The 15,257-nt window shown below is 50.3% G+C and overlaps 1 pseudogene; it reads right to left on the bottom strand.

Moving 5' to 3' along the window:
- Nucleotides 1-7,721: 7,721 nt before the first annotated feature.
- On the bottom strand, nucleotides 7,722-13,087 carry LOC118148828 (sterol carrier protein 2 pseudogene; annotated as a pseudogene).
- Nucleotides 13,088-15,257: the final 2,170 nt, after the last annotated feature.

Below are 15,257 nucleotides of genomic sequence, written 5' to 3'. Positions count from 1 at the left end.
GGGGAGAAGGCCCCTATCATGAAGAAACGGTTAGAGCTGTCACATTTCCTCTGTGGCACTTTCATCACTTTTGAAGGGAATTCATCACAGGCCTTCAATCTCCGGCCAGTCTGGGCACAGATGTGCAGGGGCTGACCCAGCAAGGGGCGGAAGAAAGATTCCCCTCTGCTTCCCTGTCCCTGGCTTCTCCCACTTCCTCCCTCCCCCCGCCCTGGCCAGTCCAATCATTCCCTGGACCGACCTGGTCAGCCCCAGCCCACCGTCCTCCTTCACACGCTGTTTCCAACCCCGAGAGCCGGCTCACTCGCAGAACTATAAAAACACAGGCATCATCTGGGCACGGCGGCTCATGCCCAAAATGCCAGCACTCTGGGAGGCCGAGGAGGGTGGAACTCCTCAGGTCAGGAGTTCAAGACAAGCCTGGCTAACGTGGTGAAACCCCATTTCTACCAAAAATACAAAACATTAGTTGAGCATGGTGGCACATGCCTGTGGTCCTAGCTACTTGGGAGATGGATGTTGTGGTGAGCCGGGATCGAGAAAGTGCGTTGTAGCTTGGGCAACAAGAGCGAGACTCCATCTCAAAAACAAAACAAAACAACACCAACAAGCAACCAGAGTCAGGCTGGCCACCGAGGCTCACACCTGTAATCCCAGCACTTTGGGAGGCCGAGGCAGGGAGGATCCCTCGAACCCAGGAGTTCGAGACCAGCCTGGGCAACGTGGTGAGACCCTGTCTCTACTAAAAATACAAAAAATTAGGAGGGTGGTGATGCTCACCTGTGGTCCCAGCTACTTGGGAGGCTGAGGTGAGAGGATCGCTTGAACCCAGGAGGCAAATGCAGGTTGCAGTGAGCCGAGACCACACCACTGCACTCCAGCCTCATTGAGAGAGGGATACTCTGTGTCACAAAAAGCCCAAGGAAACACAGACACAGCCCCCACCTCCCTTGCCCACCTTCGCAGGTTCCCACCCAGGAGGTCTGGGGGGCGGAAAGGAGTCTGTCCTTTTCAAAGCTCTCTGTGGTTTTCAGATGAGCGGATTTAAGGATGCTCTCCACGTGCCTTTCATTCCTCCTGTGGCCCCCAGACCCCGGCACAGTGCCTGGCTAGATTACATGTGCCTAAGTATGGAGCAAATGAATGAAAGGAAGGAAACTTCTCCTAAGTTCTTATACGCGTGTCCAGAAATCGGTGTCACCTCCTGGATGCTCCCAGCCGTTTTGTGAGGCAGGGGATCAACGGGCATTACTGTCCCCATTTGACAGAGGCCCAGAGAGGTGACCAGAATTCCCCAAGGTCACAGACGGAGGGGCCAGCGGCTGCCTCCCTCTACCAGGCTGATTTCCAGAGACTTAAGGTGGGGGCTGAGTTTAAGGAGGGGAGAAAGGAAAACTCATCCCATTACCTAGTGGGTAGAGAGGAGCAGGGGCAATGGAGAGAAACCAGGAAAAGACAGAAGAGGGGAGGGTTAGAGGCGCCTAAAAGCCGGGAAATGGAGGAAGACATCAAGATAACAAACACAAGGCTGGCCGGACGTGGTGGCTTGCGCCTGTAATCCCAGCACTTAGGGAGGTCAGGGTGGGCAGATCATTTGAGGTCAGGAGTTCAAGACCAGCCTGGCCAACATGGTGAAACCCAGTCTCTACTAACAACAACAACAAAAAATTAGCGCCAGGTGCAGTGGCTCATGCCTGTAATTCCAGCACTTTGGGAGGTCGAGGTGGGTGGATCACGAGGTCAGGAGTTCGAAACTAGCCTAACCAACATGGTGAAACCCCGTCTCTACTGAAAATACAAAACTTAGCTGGGCGTGGTGGTGTGCACCTGTAATCCCAGCTACTCAGGAAGCTGAGGCAGGAGATACACTTGAACTGGGAGGCGGAGTTTGCAGTGAGCTGATACCAAGCCATTGCACTCCAGCCTGGGCGACAGAGTGAGACTCTGTCTCAAAAACAAAAACAAGCAACGACAAAACCCGCAAGAGGCCAGTGCAGACGCAGGTGGAGGGAGTGTAAGCCCGGGTCAGGCAGACGCAGGTGGAGGGAGCGTGAGCCCGGGTCAGGCAGGGCGGCTTACACGTGGGCTGCAGAGGGAGACGGAGCCACTCCACAGAAGACAGCTAAGAGGCCGTTGGGCTGCAAACCCTACCTCTGGACACTGGTCCCTGAGCTTGATGCTTCCTTTGGAGTCAGAGCTCTGAGCCCAGAACCCCTGTGGGGAACACGTCCCTCTACCGACCATGACCTCTGCCCCACAACCGTCCCCCCGGGCCTGTGTGTGTTTAGCCAGCTGCCCTGCATTTTTTGAACGATTTTTAACTTGTAGGCTGTACCTGCGGAACCAGAATGTCTGGCCAAGATCTGTTACCTAACAGCCCAGACCATTTGGCTGCCAACAGCAACTGCAGCCCTGGCCCCGGGCAGGTGTGGGCCGACCAGCCAAGGAGGGCAGGAGGGGAACGGAGTGAGTCCCCTTCCCACCCAGAGGGCTGAGCGCCCACTTCCGGGAAGGGAAAGCTGAGCGGAGTGGATCTAATCTGATTCCTCCACCCAGAAGCCCTTAGAATGCAGCTTTTGTTTGTCTGTTTGTTTGAGATGGACTTTTGCTCTTGTTCCCCGGGCTGGAGTGCACTGGTGTGATCTCGGCTCATCTCGACCTCCGCCTCCCGGGTTCAAGCGATTCTCCTGCCTCAGCCTCCCGAGTAGCTGGGATTACAGGCACGCGCCACCACGCCCGGCTAACAATAGTTTTGTTTTGTTTTGTTTTGTTTTAGATGTAGTCTCGCTGTCTCCAGGTTGGAGTGCAGTGGCGTGATCTCAGCTCACTGCAACCTCCACCTGCGTTGAAGCGGTTCTCCTGCCTCAACCTCCCGAGTAGTAGGACTACAGGTTCGCACCACCAAGCTGGGGTAGAGATGGGTTCCACCAAAATGCAGCTTTGTTTTAAGCCTTCCTGAAGGGTTTTGGCCAGATCTGGAAAACAGCCTCACTGCAGAGGATGTGCCAAGTTATAACACGCTGCCCTGAACACAAGACGCTTTCTCGTTACCTCCTTAAAGACGGTCTCTGATGAATGGAAACGGTCATGGCTGGAGAGCAGGGAAGCACGGTCCGGCTTCTGAAAGGCCTTGTCTGGCTGATGACTCATGCACCCTGGGCATATCCCAGACCAAGAGACCCCACACACCGTACCTGACTGCTCAGCTGGGAACAAGACCAGACCTCAAAAGAGGTTTGCAGGATTCAGATGAGAAGCCGAGCTCAACCCGGCCTCTGAGGCTGCCTGGGGCACACCTGAGCAGAGAGAAGGAGGAAGTCAGATGGCCACGAGGGTGCCGGAGTGCGCGTTACACTGCATTTCCAGCAAACAATCCACGCCGCAATGACAGCCTAGACCCCAGAGAACCTGGAGAGGCCGGGGGAGATGGAATTGTGGCAAGCCCGCACTGGCAGGGACCACCGGGAGCAGCTGGTCCAGCCTCCTCTTCTTCAAGAGGGTGAGCCACTCGCCCACAGTCACATAGAGAAGGAGGGGCCCCAAGGCTGGCAGGTCAGCAGCAAGTAGTCAGCTCCAGGCCTTAAGGGCTTCCAAGAACTCTGAAGGGGGAGGTTGGGCCGAGCTCTGGAGGCCGCTGGGTGGGTTCAAGGGGAGTGTTCAACAAGCCCTTCTGTTTTTTTTTTTTTTTTTGAGATGGAGTCACGCTCTGTCGCTCAGGCTGGAGTGCAATGGCGTGATGTCGGCTCACTCAGCCTCAGTCTCCTGGGTTCAAGAGATTCTCCTGCCTCAGCCTCCCAAGCAGCTGGGACTACAGGCGCTTGCCACTGGCTCAGCTGATTTTTGTATTTTTAGTAGAGATGGGGGTTTGCCATGTTGGTCAGGCTGGTGTTGAACTCCTGACCTCAGGTGATTCTTCTGCCTTGGCCTCACGAAGTGCTGGGATTACAGGTGTGAGCCACCATGCAGGCCAGTTTTGTGGATTTTTAGTAGAGACGGGTTTCACCATGTTGGTCAGGCTGGTCTCGAACTGCTGAGCTCAAGTGATCCGCCCACCTCGGCCTCCCAAAGCGCTGGGGTCGCGGGTGTGAGCCCCCACATCTTGTTTCTGTCACCCAGGCTGGAGTGCTGTGGCAGTCTCAGCTCACTACAACCTCTGCCTCAGCCTTCCAATAGCTGGGATCACAGGCACCAGCCACCACACCCAGCTAATTTTTGTATTTATTTTTTTAGTTGAGACGGGGTTTCACCATGTTGGTCAGGCTGGTCTCAAACTCCTGACCTCTAGTGATCTGTCCACCTCGGCCTCCCAAAGTGCTGGGATTACAGGCGTGAGCCACCTAGTTCACCTGGGATGCTCTGATACCCTCTGGTCCACTGGGATATCTTCTCATCTTTCAAGTCTCAACCCAGAGCTTCTTCCTCTGGGAAGCCCTCTTGGTCTCCTCAGGCAGAGGCTGGTATTACTTTTCCCATGTGCCTGCAACAGCCCGTGATTTCCTCTCTCAACACTTACTTTTCATTAAAAAAATTTTTGGGGGTGAGACAGGGTCTCACTATGTTACCCAGGCTGGTCTCAAACTCCTAGTGTCAACTGATCCTTTTGCCTCGACCTCCCAAAGTGTTGCAATTGCAGGCGTGAGCCACCGCGTCTGGCCCCCTCGGCGCGTACCGCCACACACGCTGTCATGCTTCGTTTGCCTGTTGTGGGAGCAGCCTCTACCGTGACGCTCGGTGATCCCTGCCCCTTGGTACTTTCTGTGTAATACCCTTTCCTTGAATGTGGGCTGGGCTAATTGACTCATTTTTAAATTTATTTTTCAAAGACAGAGGCTCACTCTGTTGCCCAGGCTGGAGTACAGTGGCACAATCATAGCTCACTGCAGCCTCAAACTCCTGGGCTCAAACTGTCCCGCCTTAGCCCCCAGAGTAGCCAGGACTCCAGGCGTGCACAGTGGTTTATCAAGACAGGGGAATTGCAATAGAGAGTTTAATACACATAGAGCTGGCAAAACGAGATACCAGAGTTTTATTATTACTCAAATTAGCCTGCCCCAAAATTCAGAGGCCAGGGTCTTCTAAAGAGAGTTTGGCAGGCAGGGGGCTAGGAGTGTGTGCCGTTGATTGGTTGGGGATGCAATCATGGGGTGTGGAAACTGGCCCTTGTGCCCTGAGTCCGCCTCTGGGTGGTGTCCATAGAGGAGCTGCTGGTTGGGATGGGACCTTCTGGTCATCAGTAATGTGAAACCCTGAAAAGAGATTTCGAAAGGCCAATCTCAGCTTTTACAATAGTGCTGTTATTTTCAGGAGGAACTGGGGAAGTGGCAAACCTTGTGACTTCTGGAATAGTGGCTGGTAATCATTTCATGACACCCACATCTTAGCGGAATTCGTGCCCCTTTCACCCTCCTCACCTGGTGGCCTTTCTTTAGTTTTACAAAGGAAATTTAGGTTTGGAAGGGCCTGTTATCATTCAAACTATAAGCTAAATCCCTCCCAAAGTTAGCTTGGCCTACACCTTTGAACGACCAAAGGCAGTTTGGAGGTTGAAGGTAAGATGGGGTTGATTAGGTGAGATTTCTTTCACTGTCATACTTTTTTTACTGTTATAACTTTTGCAAAGGTGGTTTCAAATATAGCAGGAGAAAGCCAACTATCATTCTCCTGTATCCCAAGGATAGGCCCATGTGGCAAGGACGCCTTTAGCCAGTCAGCAGGTACTTGGAGCTGGTCAGCTGCCATGTGAGTGACCTTCAGAGCAGGTCCTCCTCCAGCCACACCTCTGAGATGACCGCAGCCCCGGAGATCACTTGATCATCTTGTTGTGACACACTGAGTGGGAGGCACCCAGCTAAGCTGCACCTCGATTCCTGATTCACAGAAGCTGTGAGACAACAAATATTCATTGTGTTCAGCCTCTGACTTTGGAGTAAGTTATTACACAATAGGAGATAACCAGCACGACTGTCTTCTCCAGACTGTGATTTGTTCATCTCTAGATCTGCTGGGATAACTCACGGGACAGTGAGAAGATCCGACAAGCTTTAGAAAGCAAAACAAAACAAAAAAACTGGTTCACACAAACGATCAAGAACCAGAACAGGGCTGAGCATGGTGGCTCACACTTGGGAGGTTGAGGCGGGAGGGTCCTTGAGCCCAGGAGTTTGAGACCAGCCGGGGCAACATAGCAAGCTGTGTCTCCACTAAAATTAAAACGTACATACTAGCTGGGCATGGCGGTGCACGCCTGTAGTCCCAGCTGCTGGGGTTGGGGTGGGGTGGGGGTGCTGAGGTGGGAGGATCCCTTGAGCCAGGGAGGTCGAGGTTGCAGTGAACCCTTATTGTGCCACCGCACTCCAACCTGGGCCACGGAGGATGGTCCTGTCTCAAAACAACAATAAAAAGAATCAGAATGGCATCAGCCTTCTCGACAGCAACTCCGAATGCCGGAAGGCAGTGGAATGGGATCTCTACATTTCTTTTCTTTTTTTTTTTTTTGAGATGGAGTTTTTCTCCTGTTGCCCAGGCTGCAGTGCAGTGGTGCGATCTCAGCTCACTGCAACATCCACCTTCTGCTTCCAAGCGACTCTCCTGCCTCAGTCTCCCAAGTAGCTGGATGACGGTGCCCGCCACCATGCCCATCTAATTTTTATGCTTATTTAACTCACTGGGGTTGGTAGAGACAGGGTTTCACCATGTTGTCCAGGCTGGTCTTGAACTCCTGACCTCGTGATCCACCCGCCTCAGCCTCCCACCCTGCTGGGATTACAGGCGTGAACCACTGCACCCAGCCAGGATCTCTAAATTTCTTTTTTTTTTTTAAACCAGAGAAAGCTATTTTAATTTTCTATTAAACATTCTTCCAAAAGCATTATTTTATCCCATACCTCACCGAAGTGTAAGAAATAACATCAGTATTAGAAAAACTAGGAAAAAAGATAAACGGTGATAATTACACTTACATGAAAAATGCAAATTACAACAAAGGGCTAAGAACCTTATACATTTGTATATGAGATTATAATTTAAAAACTGTGCATCTCAAAGCAAACTTTATTATTCAATCATTCTTAATGATAGTGTTTTATGACTAAGACACTGTTTTTCCAGAAGGAAACCCATTTAAAAATATTTTTATTTTAAAACTAAGCCTGTGTTCAAGCTCTGATCATATTACTTTTATTTTGATTTGGGAAGAAATTACTGTTTCTGATGGCATGAAATACACAATTTTTAGATTGTTTTAATCTCACTGATTTTAAGAACTATTAATGAGAAATTGATTCAGGGCATTAAGTGCACAACACTAATTACCGGCCAGCGTCGGTTTTGTGTTTCTTAGCTCTCCCAAGGAAAACTGTTAAATTGAATCTTCAGCAGAATCATCCCTAAATATACTTTGTAAGCAAAACAAAGCTTTCTTCTTTACATGGGCTTTTGGATTTTACTGTTCCTAATTTTATTCTGAAACTCAATTTTACCCAGACCGGAATTACCGTATTAACTTTGTAACGCACCGTTGCATGCAGCTCAGGAAAGCAGTAGAGCAGCAAAGCTCTATTCACCCAGAACCCAGGGAAAATAGGGTTGGTCACACCCACTTAAAAACAAATCTATTCCACACGATCAGCCAGTGTGTAGTCTTAGTCTAAACTCTGACAATGAAATATACGTGTCTATATCTGTATATCTCATCTTGATTTTCAAAAGTAGCCGAAGGGAGTTCACGGCTTAGCTCTGCCTGGCTGAGGCTGAAGGTTTCGTAACTTCATGGCCAGATCCGCGTTGCCAGTAACTTTCAATTTGCCTGGAAAGAAGGCGGACTGAGGATTCATTCACTCTACCAGTCATTAAAGCCCGTAAGTCTGAGTCAGCCACTGATTGTGCCATCAGCCTTCCTATCTCTTCAAGTTTCCTCTCAATCTCCTTAAAGACAAGATTTGCCTTAAATCCATCTGTAGGAGCAGCTTCAATCTGATAAGTTCTAAAAGACCGGGCAGCTTCAGGAAAACCCGTCTTGTAGAGTGTTACAACCACAGCTCCTCCAATGCCTAAATTACACTCGATCTCTAAATTTCTAAGGGAAAATGATATCCCACCTACGGCAAGTGTGTGTGAGAAACACTTTCAGAGAAGTGCCCAAAAATGGACCTCGCGAGCAGCCTTCTTTTTTTCCAGGACTGCTGAAGGATGTGCTCTGCCAAAATGAGGGGCTAGAACAAGAAGGCACTGAGAGCAGGACGCAGTGAAGAGCAAAGAACTCTCTAGATAATGGCGAAGGGAAATCCCAAGACAAGAGCTGTGGCCCAGGCCTGGAGCAAAGTAGGAGGCTCTGAGATGGAACCGAATGCTCTGAATATCTCCACTAAGGGGAGAGTCTGGGTTGAAGTAGTCACAAATACATGTACCAGGCAAATGAAAAATAAAAACACAAATCTTTTTACTTATCATTCCAACCTAGAGAAGGACAATTATTAACCGTAGGATATACAAAATGTCATGGAGGAGAGTCATCACAGTGTACACCACACCCGCCGTGCAGAGAATGTGTAGAGTGTATACTACACCCGCCGTGCAGAGAATGTGTAGAGTGTACACTACACCCGCCGTGCAGAGAATGTGTAGAGTGTACACTACACCCGCCGTGCAGAGAATGTGTAGAGTGTACACTACACCCGCCGTGCAGAGTGTACAGAGTGTACACTACACCCGCCGTGCAGAGAATGTATAGAGTGTACACTACACCCGCCGTGCAGAGTGTATAGAGTGTATACTACACCCGCCGTGCAGAGAATGTGTAGAGTGTACACTACACCCGCCGTGCAGAGTGTACAGAGTGTACACTACACCCGCCGTGCAGAGAATGTATAGAGTGTACACTACACCCGCCGTGCAGAGTGTACAGAGTGTACGCTACACCCGCCGTGCAGAGAATGTATAGAGTGTACGCTACACCCGCCGTGCAGAGAATGTATAGAGTGTACACTACACCCGCCGTGCAGAGAATGTATAGAGTGTACACTACACCCGCCGTGCAGAGAATGTATAGAGTGTACACTACACCCGCCGTGCAGAGAATGTGTAGAGTGTACACTACACCCGCCGTGCAGAGAATGTATAGAGTGTACACTACACCCGCCGTGCAGAGAATGTGTAGAGTGTACACTACACCCGCCGTGCAGAGAATGTATAGAGTGTACACTACACCCGCCGTGCAGAGAATGTATAGAGTGTACACTACACCCACCGTGCAGAGAATGTATAGAGTGTATACTACACCCACCGTGCAGAGTGTACAGAGTGTACACTACACCCGCTGTGCAGAGTGTACAGAGTGTATACTACACCCGCTGTGCAGAGTGTATAGAGTGTATGCTACACCTGCCGTGCAGAGAATGTATAGAGTGTACACTACACCCGCCGTGCAGAGTGTACAGAGTGTACACTACACCCGCCATGCAGAGAATGTACAGAGTGTACACTACACCCGCCGTGCAGAGAATGTATAGAGTGTACACTACACCCGCCGTGCAGAGTGTATAGAGTGTACACTACACCCGCTGTGCAGAGTGTACAGAGTGTATACTACACCCGCTGTGCAGAGTGTATAGAGTGTATGCTACACCTGCCGTGCAGAGAATGTATAGAGTGTATGCTACACCCGCCGTGCAGAGAATGTATAGAGTGTATACTACACCCGCCGTGCAGAGAATGTATAGAGTGTACACTACACCCGCCGTGCAGAGAATGTATAGAGTGTACACTACACCCGCCGTGCAGAGAATGTATAGAGTGTACACTACACCCGCCGTGCAGAGAATGTATAGAGTGTATACTACACCCGCCGTGCAGAGAATGTATAGAGTGTATGCTACACCTGCCGTGCAGAGAATGTATAGAGTGTACACTACACCCGCCGTGCAGAGTGTACAGAGTGTACACTACACCCGCCATGCAGAGAATGTACAGAGTGTACACTACACCCGCCGTGCAGAGAATGTATAGAGTGTACACTACACCCGCCGTGCAGAGTGTATAGAGTGTACACTACACCCGCTGTGCAGAGTGTACAGAGTGTATACTACACCCGCTGTGCAGAGTGTATAGAGTGTATGCTACACCTGCCGTGCAGAGAATGTATAGAGTGTATGCTACACCCGCCGTGCAGAGAATGTATAGAGTGTATACTACACCCGCCGTGCAGAGAATGTATAGAGTGTACACTACACCCGCCGTGCAGAGAATGTATAGAGTGTACACTACACCCGCCGTGCAGAGTGTATAGAGTGTACACTACACCCGCTGTGCAGAGTGTACAGAGTGTATACTACACCCGCTGTGCAGAGTGTACAGAGTGTATACTACACCCGCTGTGCAGAGTGTATAGAGTGTATGCTACACCTGCCGTGCAGAGAATGTATAGAGTGTATGCTACACCCGCCGTGCAGAGAATGTATAGAGTGTATACTACACCCGCTGTGCAGAGTGTATAGTGTATACTACACCCGCCGTGCAGAGAATGTATAGAGTGTATACTACACCCGCTGTGCAGAGTGTATAGAGTGTATGCTACACCCGCTGTGCAGAGTGTATAGAGTGTACACTACACCCGCCGTGCAGAGAATGTGTAGAGTGTACACTACACCCGCCGTGCAGAGTGTATAGAGTGTATGCTACACCCGCTGTGCAGAGTGTATAGAGTGTATGCTACACCCGCCGTGCAGAGTGTATAGAGTGTATACTACACCCGCCATGCAGAGAATGTACAGAGTGTACACTACACCCGCTGTGCAGAGTGTATACAGTGTACACTACACCCGCCGTGCAGAGAATGTATAGAGTGTATACTACACCCACCGTGCAGAGTGTACAGAGTGTACACTACACCCGCCGTGCAGTGTACAGAGTGTATACTACACCCGCTGTGCAGAGTGTATAGAGTGTATGCTACACCCGCCATGCAGAGTGTATAGTGTATACTACACCCGCTGTGCAGAGTGTATAGTGTATACTACACCCGCCGTGCAGAGAATGTATAGAGTGTACACTACACCCGCCGTGCAGAGTGTATAGAGTGTATACTACACCCGCTGTGCAGAGTGTATAGAGTGTATGCTACACCCGCCATGCAGAGTGTATAGTGTATACTACACCCGCTGTGCAGAGTGTATAGTGTATACTACACCCGCCGTGCAGAGAATGTATAGAGTGTATACTACACCCGCTTTGCAGAGTGTATAGAGTGTATGCTACACCTGCCGTGCAGAGTGTATAGTGTATACTACACCCGCTGTGCAGAAAATTGCATAGCGTATACACCACACCCACTCTGCAGAGAGTTTATAAAGTCAAAAACACAAGCAGTGAATGTGGATCTAAACAAATTCTCCACAAGACTACATCAGGAGGAGGAGGAGGATGTAAAGTGTGCAGTGTGGTAGGGACGGAGAGCAAAAATGAGCTGCATCCTAACCGTTCACAGTGAAAAGGTCAGGCACAGTGGCTCAAACCTGTAATCCCAGCACTTTGAGAGGCCAAAGTGGGCATATCATATAAGTCCATGAGTTCAAGACTACCCTGGGCAACATAGGAAGACCCCCGTCTCTACAAATAATTTTTTTTTTGAGACGGGTTTCACCCTGTTGAACTCCTAACCTCAGGTGATTCGCCTGCCTCAGCCTCCCAAAATGCTGGGATTACAGGCATGAGCCACCACTCCCAGCCAAACAAATAATGTAAAAAATTAGCCAGGTGTGGTGGTACGTCCCTGAGGTCCCAGCTACTCAGAAGACTGAGGCAGGAGGATCCCCTGAGCCCTGGAGGTCCAGATGCAGTGAGCTAAGATCACAGCACTGCACTCCAGCCTAGGCGAGAGAGTGAGACCCTGTCTGAAAAAAATCAATCTGAAAAAGTTGAAAGTGGCTGCCTCTGTAGGGGCCAAGACCCCACAGAGGTTCCCTGAAAAACCACTGCCATAACGCCCATTAATTAATAGAAAAAAGGCATACAGATTAATTTACATGTGCATGGGGAGAACCAGAGTGTCCAGGCCCTGGTGGGCTTCAGAAGCTCACATACCGTCCTGACAACACAGTTTACGGGAAGTAGGGAAGAGGGGAATAAAGGGTTACTAGGGAAAAGAAAGACATCTGGGAACAGAGATCGGCTGACACGTTATTTTGTGGCAAGTTCTGTTCAGGTTTGGTTACATTCCTGGTTTTAAAAACAATTATTCCTGTGGGTCTGGATCTTAACCAGATAAAAGAACTACGACTTCTTTGGGGAAGATCAGAGAGAGCTCGAGGCTTCTTCAGTTCCATATGTCAAAGCACCATATTTTGGGGAACTGGTTTCTAAGTTCCAGCCCTGAGGAGTAGAAAAAGGAGCCTGAGTTGTAAACGACAGGGGTTTTCACACCACGGAAACTCATAAAACATGTTCAAGTGTAACTCTATTACAAATACGAAATCGGGCACAGTGAGTCCACGTGGAAGGTGCCCAGTGAATGTCAACCATTAGAATTCCTACGGACTGACGTTTTCATCAACAGCTGGCTATTCTTGCAGGTGGGTGCGACTGGCCAGGACCCGTGATTGCAAACAACAAAGCCTTCTCAGATGGGGAAAGCATAGGTGGGATCATACCGGGTCATGTCCAAGAGGGTCACAGACCAAATTCAGGCATGGCTAGAGTGAGGGGTTCGCATGGTTCCAAGAGAGATCTTTTTTTTTTTTTTTTTTTTTTTGAGATGGAGTCTCACTGTGTTGCCAGGCTGGAGTGCATCGGCGCAATCTCAGCTCGCTGCAACCTCCGCCTCCCAAGTTCAAGCGATTCTTCAGCATCAGCCTCCTAAGTAGCTAGGACTACAGGTGCCCAGCACCATGCCCAGCTAATTTTTGTATTTTCAGTGGAGACGGGTTTTCACCATGTTGGCTGGGATGGTCTTGAACTCCTGACCTCAGGTTATCTGCTCACCTTACCGGCACGAGCCACCGCTCCCGGCCCCAACAGAGGTCTTGCTGTCTCCATTCTTGGCTCTATTCCCTGTGTTGACTTCCTTCTCAAACAGGCTCCTCTCAGACCTTAGCATGCCGGCCTCCAGCAGCTCCAGGATTCTATGCTGCTGGCTTCACCCTCCTAAGGGGAAGAGAGTGTCTCTACCTGGAATTTGCAACCAAACGCCTCAGACAGACGCTGACATGGTTTGAATGTGTCCCCGCCCAAATCTAGCGCCGAGTTGTAATCCCGGTGTTGGAGGTGGGGCCTGCTGCGAAGTGACTGCATCATGGGGTGGAGTTCTCGTGAGTGGTTTGCTGTTCTGGTGAGTTCTCAAGAGGTCTGGCGATTTGAAGTTGTGGCACTGCCCCCTCCCTCTCTCCCCTCCTGCTCCTCGTGTGAGGTGCCTGCTCCTTCCTCACCTTCTGCCCTGACTGGAAGCTTTCTGAGGCCTCCCCAGAAGCCAGGCAGATGCCCGCGTCATGCTTCATGTGCAGCCTGCAGAACTGTGAGCCAATTAAACTTCTTTCTTCTTTTCTTGATAAATTACACAATCTCAGGGTTTTTTGTTTTTTGGTTTTTTTTGGACAGAGTCTTTCTGTTGCTCATGCTGCCACGCAGTGGCACGATCTCAGCTCACTGCAACCTCTGCCTCCTGGGTTCAAGCAGTTCTCCTGCCTCAGCCTCCCAAGTAGCTGGGACCACAGGCACATGTCACCATGCCCAGCTAAGTTTTCTATTTTTAGTAGAGACAGGGTCTCACCATTTTGTCCATGCTGGTCTTGAACTCCTGACCTCAGGTGATCCACCAGCTTTGGCCTCCCAAAATGCTGGGATTACAGGCGTGAGCCCAGACGCCCAGCCAGTCTCAGGTATCTTTCCGTAGCAGTGTGAGAACAGAGTAATACAGACACTCATTGATCTGGCTTGAGTCACGTGTCCACCTTTGAACAGACTGCTGTGACCAAAGGAACAGGAGACTCTGGCTGAACCCCAGTCCTATGCTGACCTGGGGAACCACAGACAAAGCGGAGGCAGAGTGGTCTCACAAAGAAAAATATGGGTGCTTTTATCAGAGAGAGAGAAGATGCTGCAAAACCAACAGGTGTCCCCTGCGCCCGGGGACTGAGACCAGGCCAGGTGTAATGCTTCACACCTGTAATCCCAGCACTTTGTGGGGCCAAGGTGGGCGAATCACTTAAGGTCAGGAGTTCAAAACCAGCCTGGCCAACGTGGTGAAACCCCATCTCTACTAAAAATACAAAAATTAGCCAGACGTGCTCACTTGAACCCAGGAGAGGAAGGTTGCAGTGAGCCAAGAGCACATCGCGGGACCCCAGCTTGGGCAACAGAGCAAGACTCTCTCAAAAAAAAAAAAAAGACCGAGGGTGTGCTAGCCATCGTCAGTCAGCGCAGGAGCGGTGGTTAGGGACTACTCTCCTGGGACACCCACAATGGGCCCATTCCTTCTGCTATGCGAAAGCAGGCCAGCATTTAAAGGTGTCCCACCTTCCCACATCCTCCCTTCTTCAGGGGAGTACTGGAGTTCCCTCACTAGCATCTCGTTTCTTAGGTCTATTAGTAATTGTTTTATAAATGTGCTCCGGTGTTAGGTGCATATATGTTTAGGAATGTGATGTTTTCCTGTTGGATAAGGTCTTTTATCATGATGTGATGTCCCTTTTTGTCTTTTTTTTTTTTTTTTTTTTGAGACGGAGTCTTGCTCTGTCACCCAGGCTGGAGTGCAGTGGCCTGATCTCAGCTCACTGCCACTTCCACCTCCTCGGTGTCAGGCCTCCATGTGCAAAGCCGGACCCAGAAAGTCTGAAGTCCTGCCTGCCTCAGCTGACCACCTCCACATCCCCAACCCCGCCTGCATTCGCCACTATCCCTGATGGCTCAGCAGAGCTTCCCCCAGACATAAGCTTCCCCTCACCCCACCTGCCGTCTTAACTACCTGAGACCTTACCCCAGCCGCCACTGTAACTGAACTTACAGTAATGCATACTCCTCGTCCCTACCCGACCTCTGTAACTGATCTGGCTCTGTAACGCCCCTGCCTCCTCCCCAAAAGATTTGCCCCAACCTATAAAACCAACTCCTATCCCACCATCCTTTGCTAACGCCCTTTTCGGCCTCAGCCCACCTGCACCCAGGTGAATGAACAGCCATGCTGCTCACGCAAAGCCTGTTTGGGAGTCTCTTCATTCAAAGCGTGAGTTTTTAACACTGGGTTCAAGCAATTCTCCTGCCTCAGCCTCTGG

This window comes from Callithrix jacchus, chromosome 17, assembly GCF_049354715.1.
Source record: "Callithrix jacchus isolate 240 chromosome 17, calJac240_pri, whole genome shotgun sequence".
In the NCBI taxonomy this organism is placed as follows: domain Eukaryota; kingdom Metazoa; phylum Chordata; class Mammalia; order Primates; family Cebidae; genus Callithrix; species Callithrix jacchus.
This window is presented reverse-complemented; position numbering and strand designations above follow the sequence as displayed.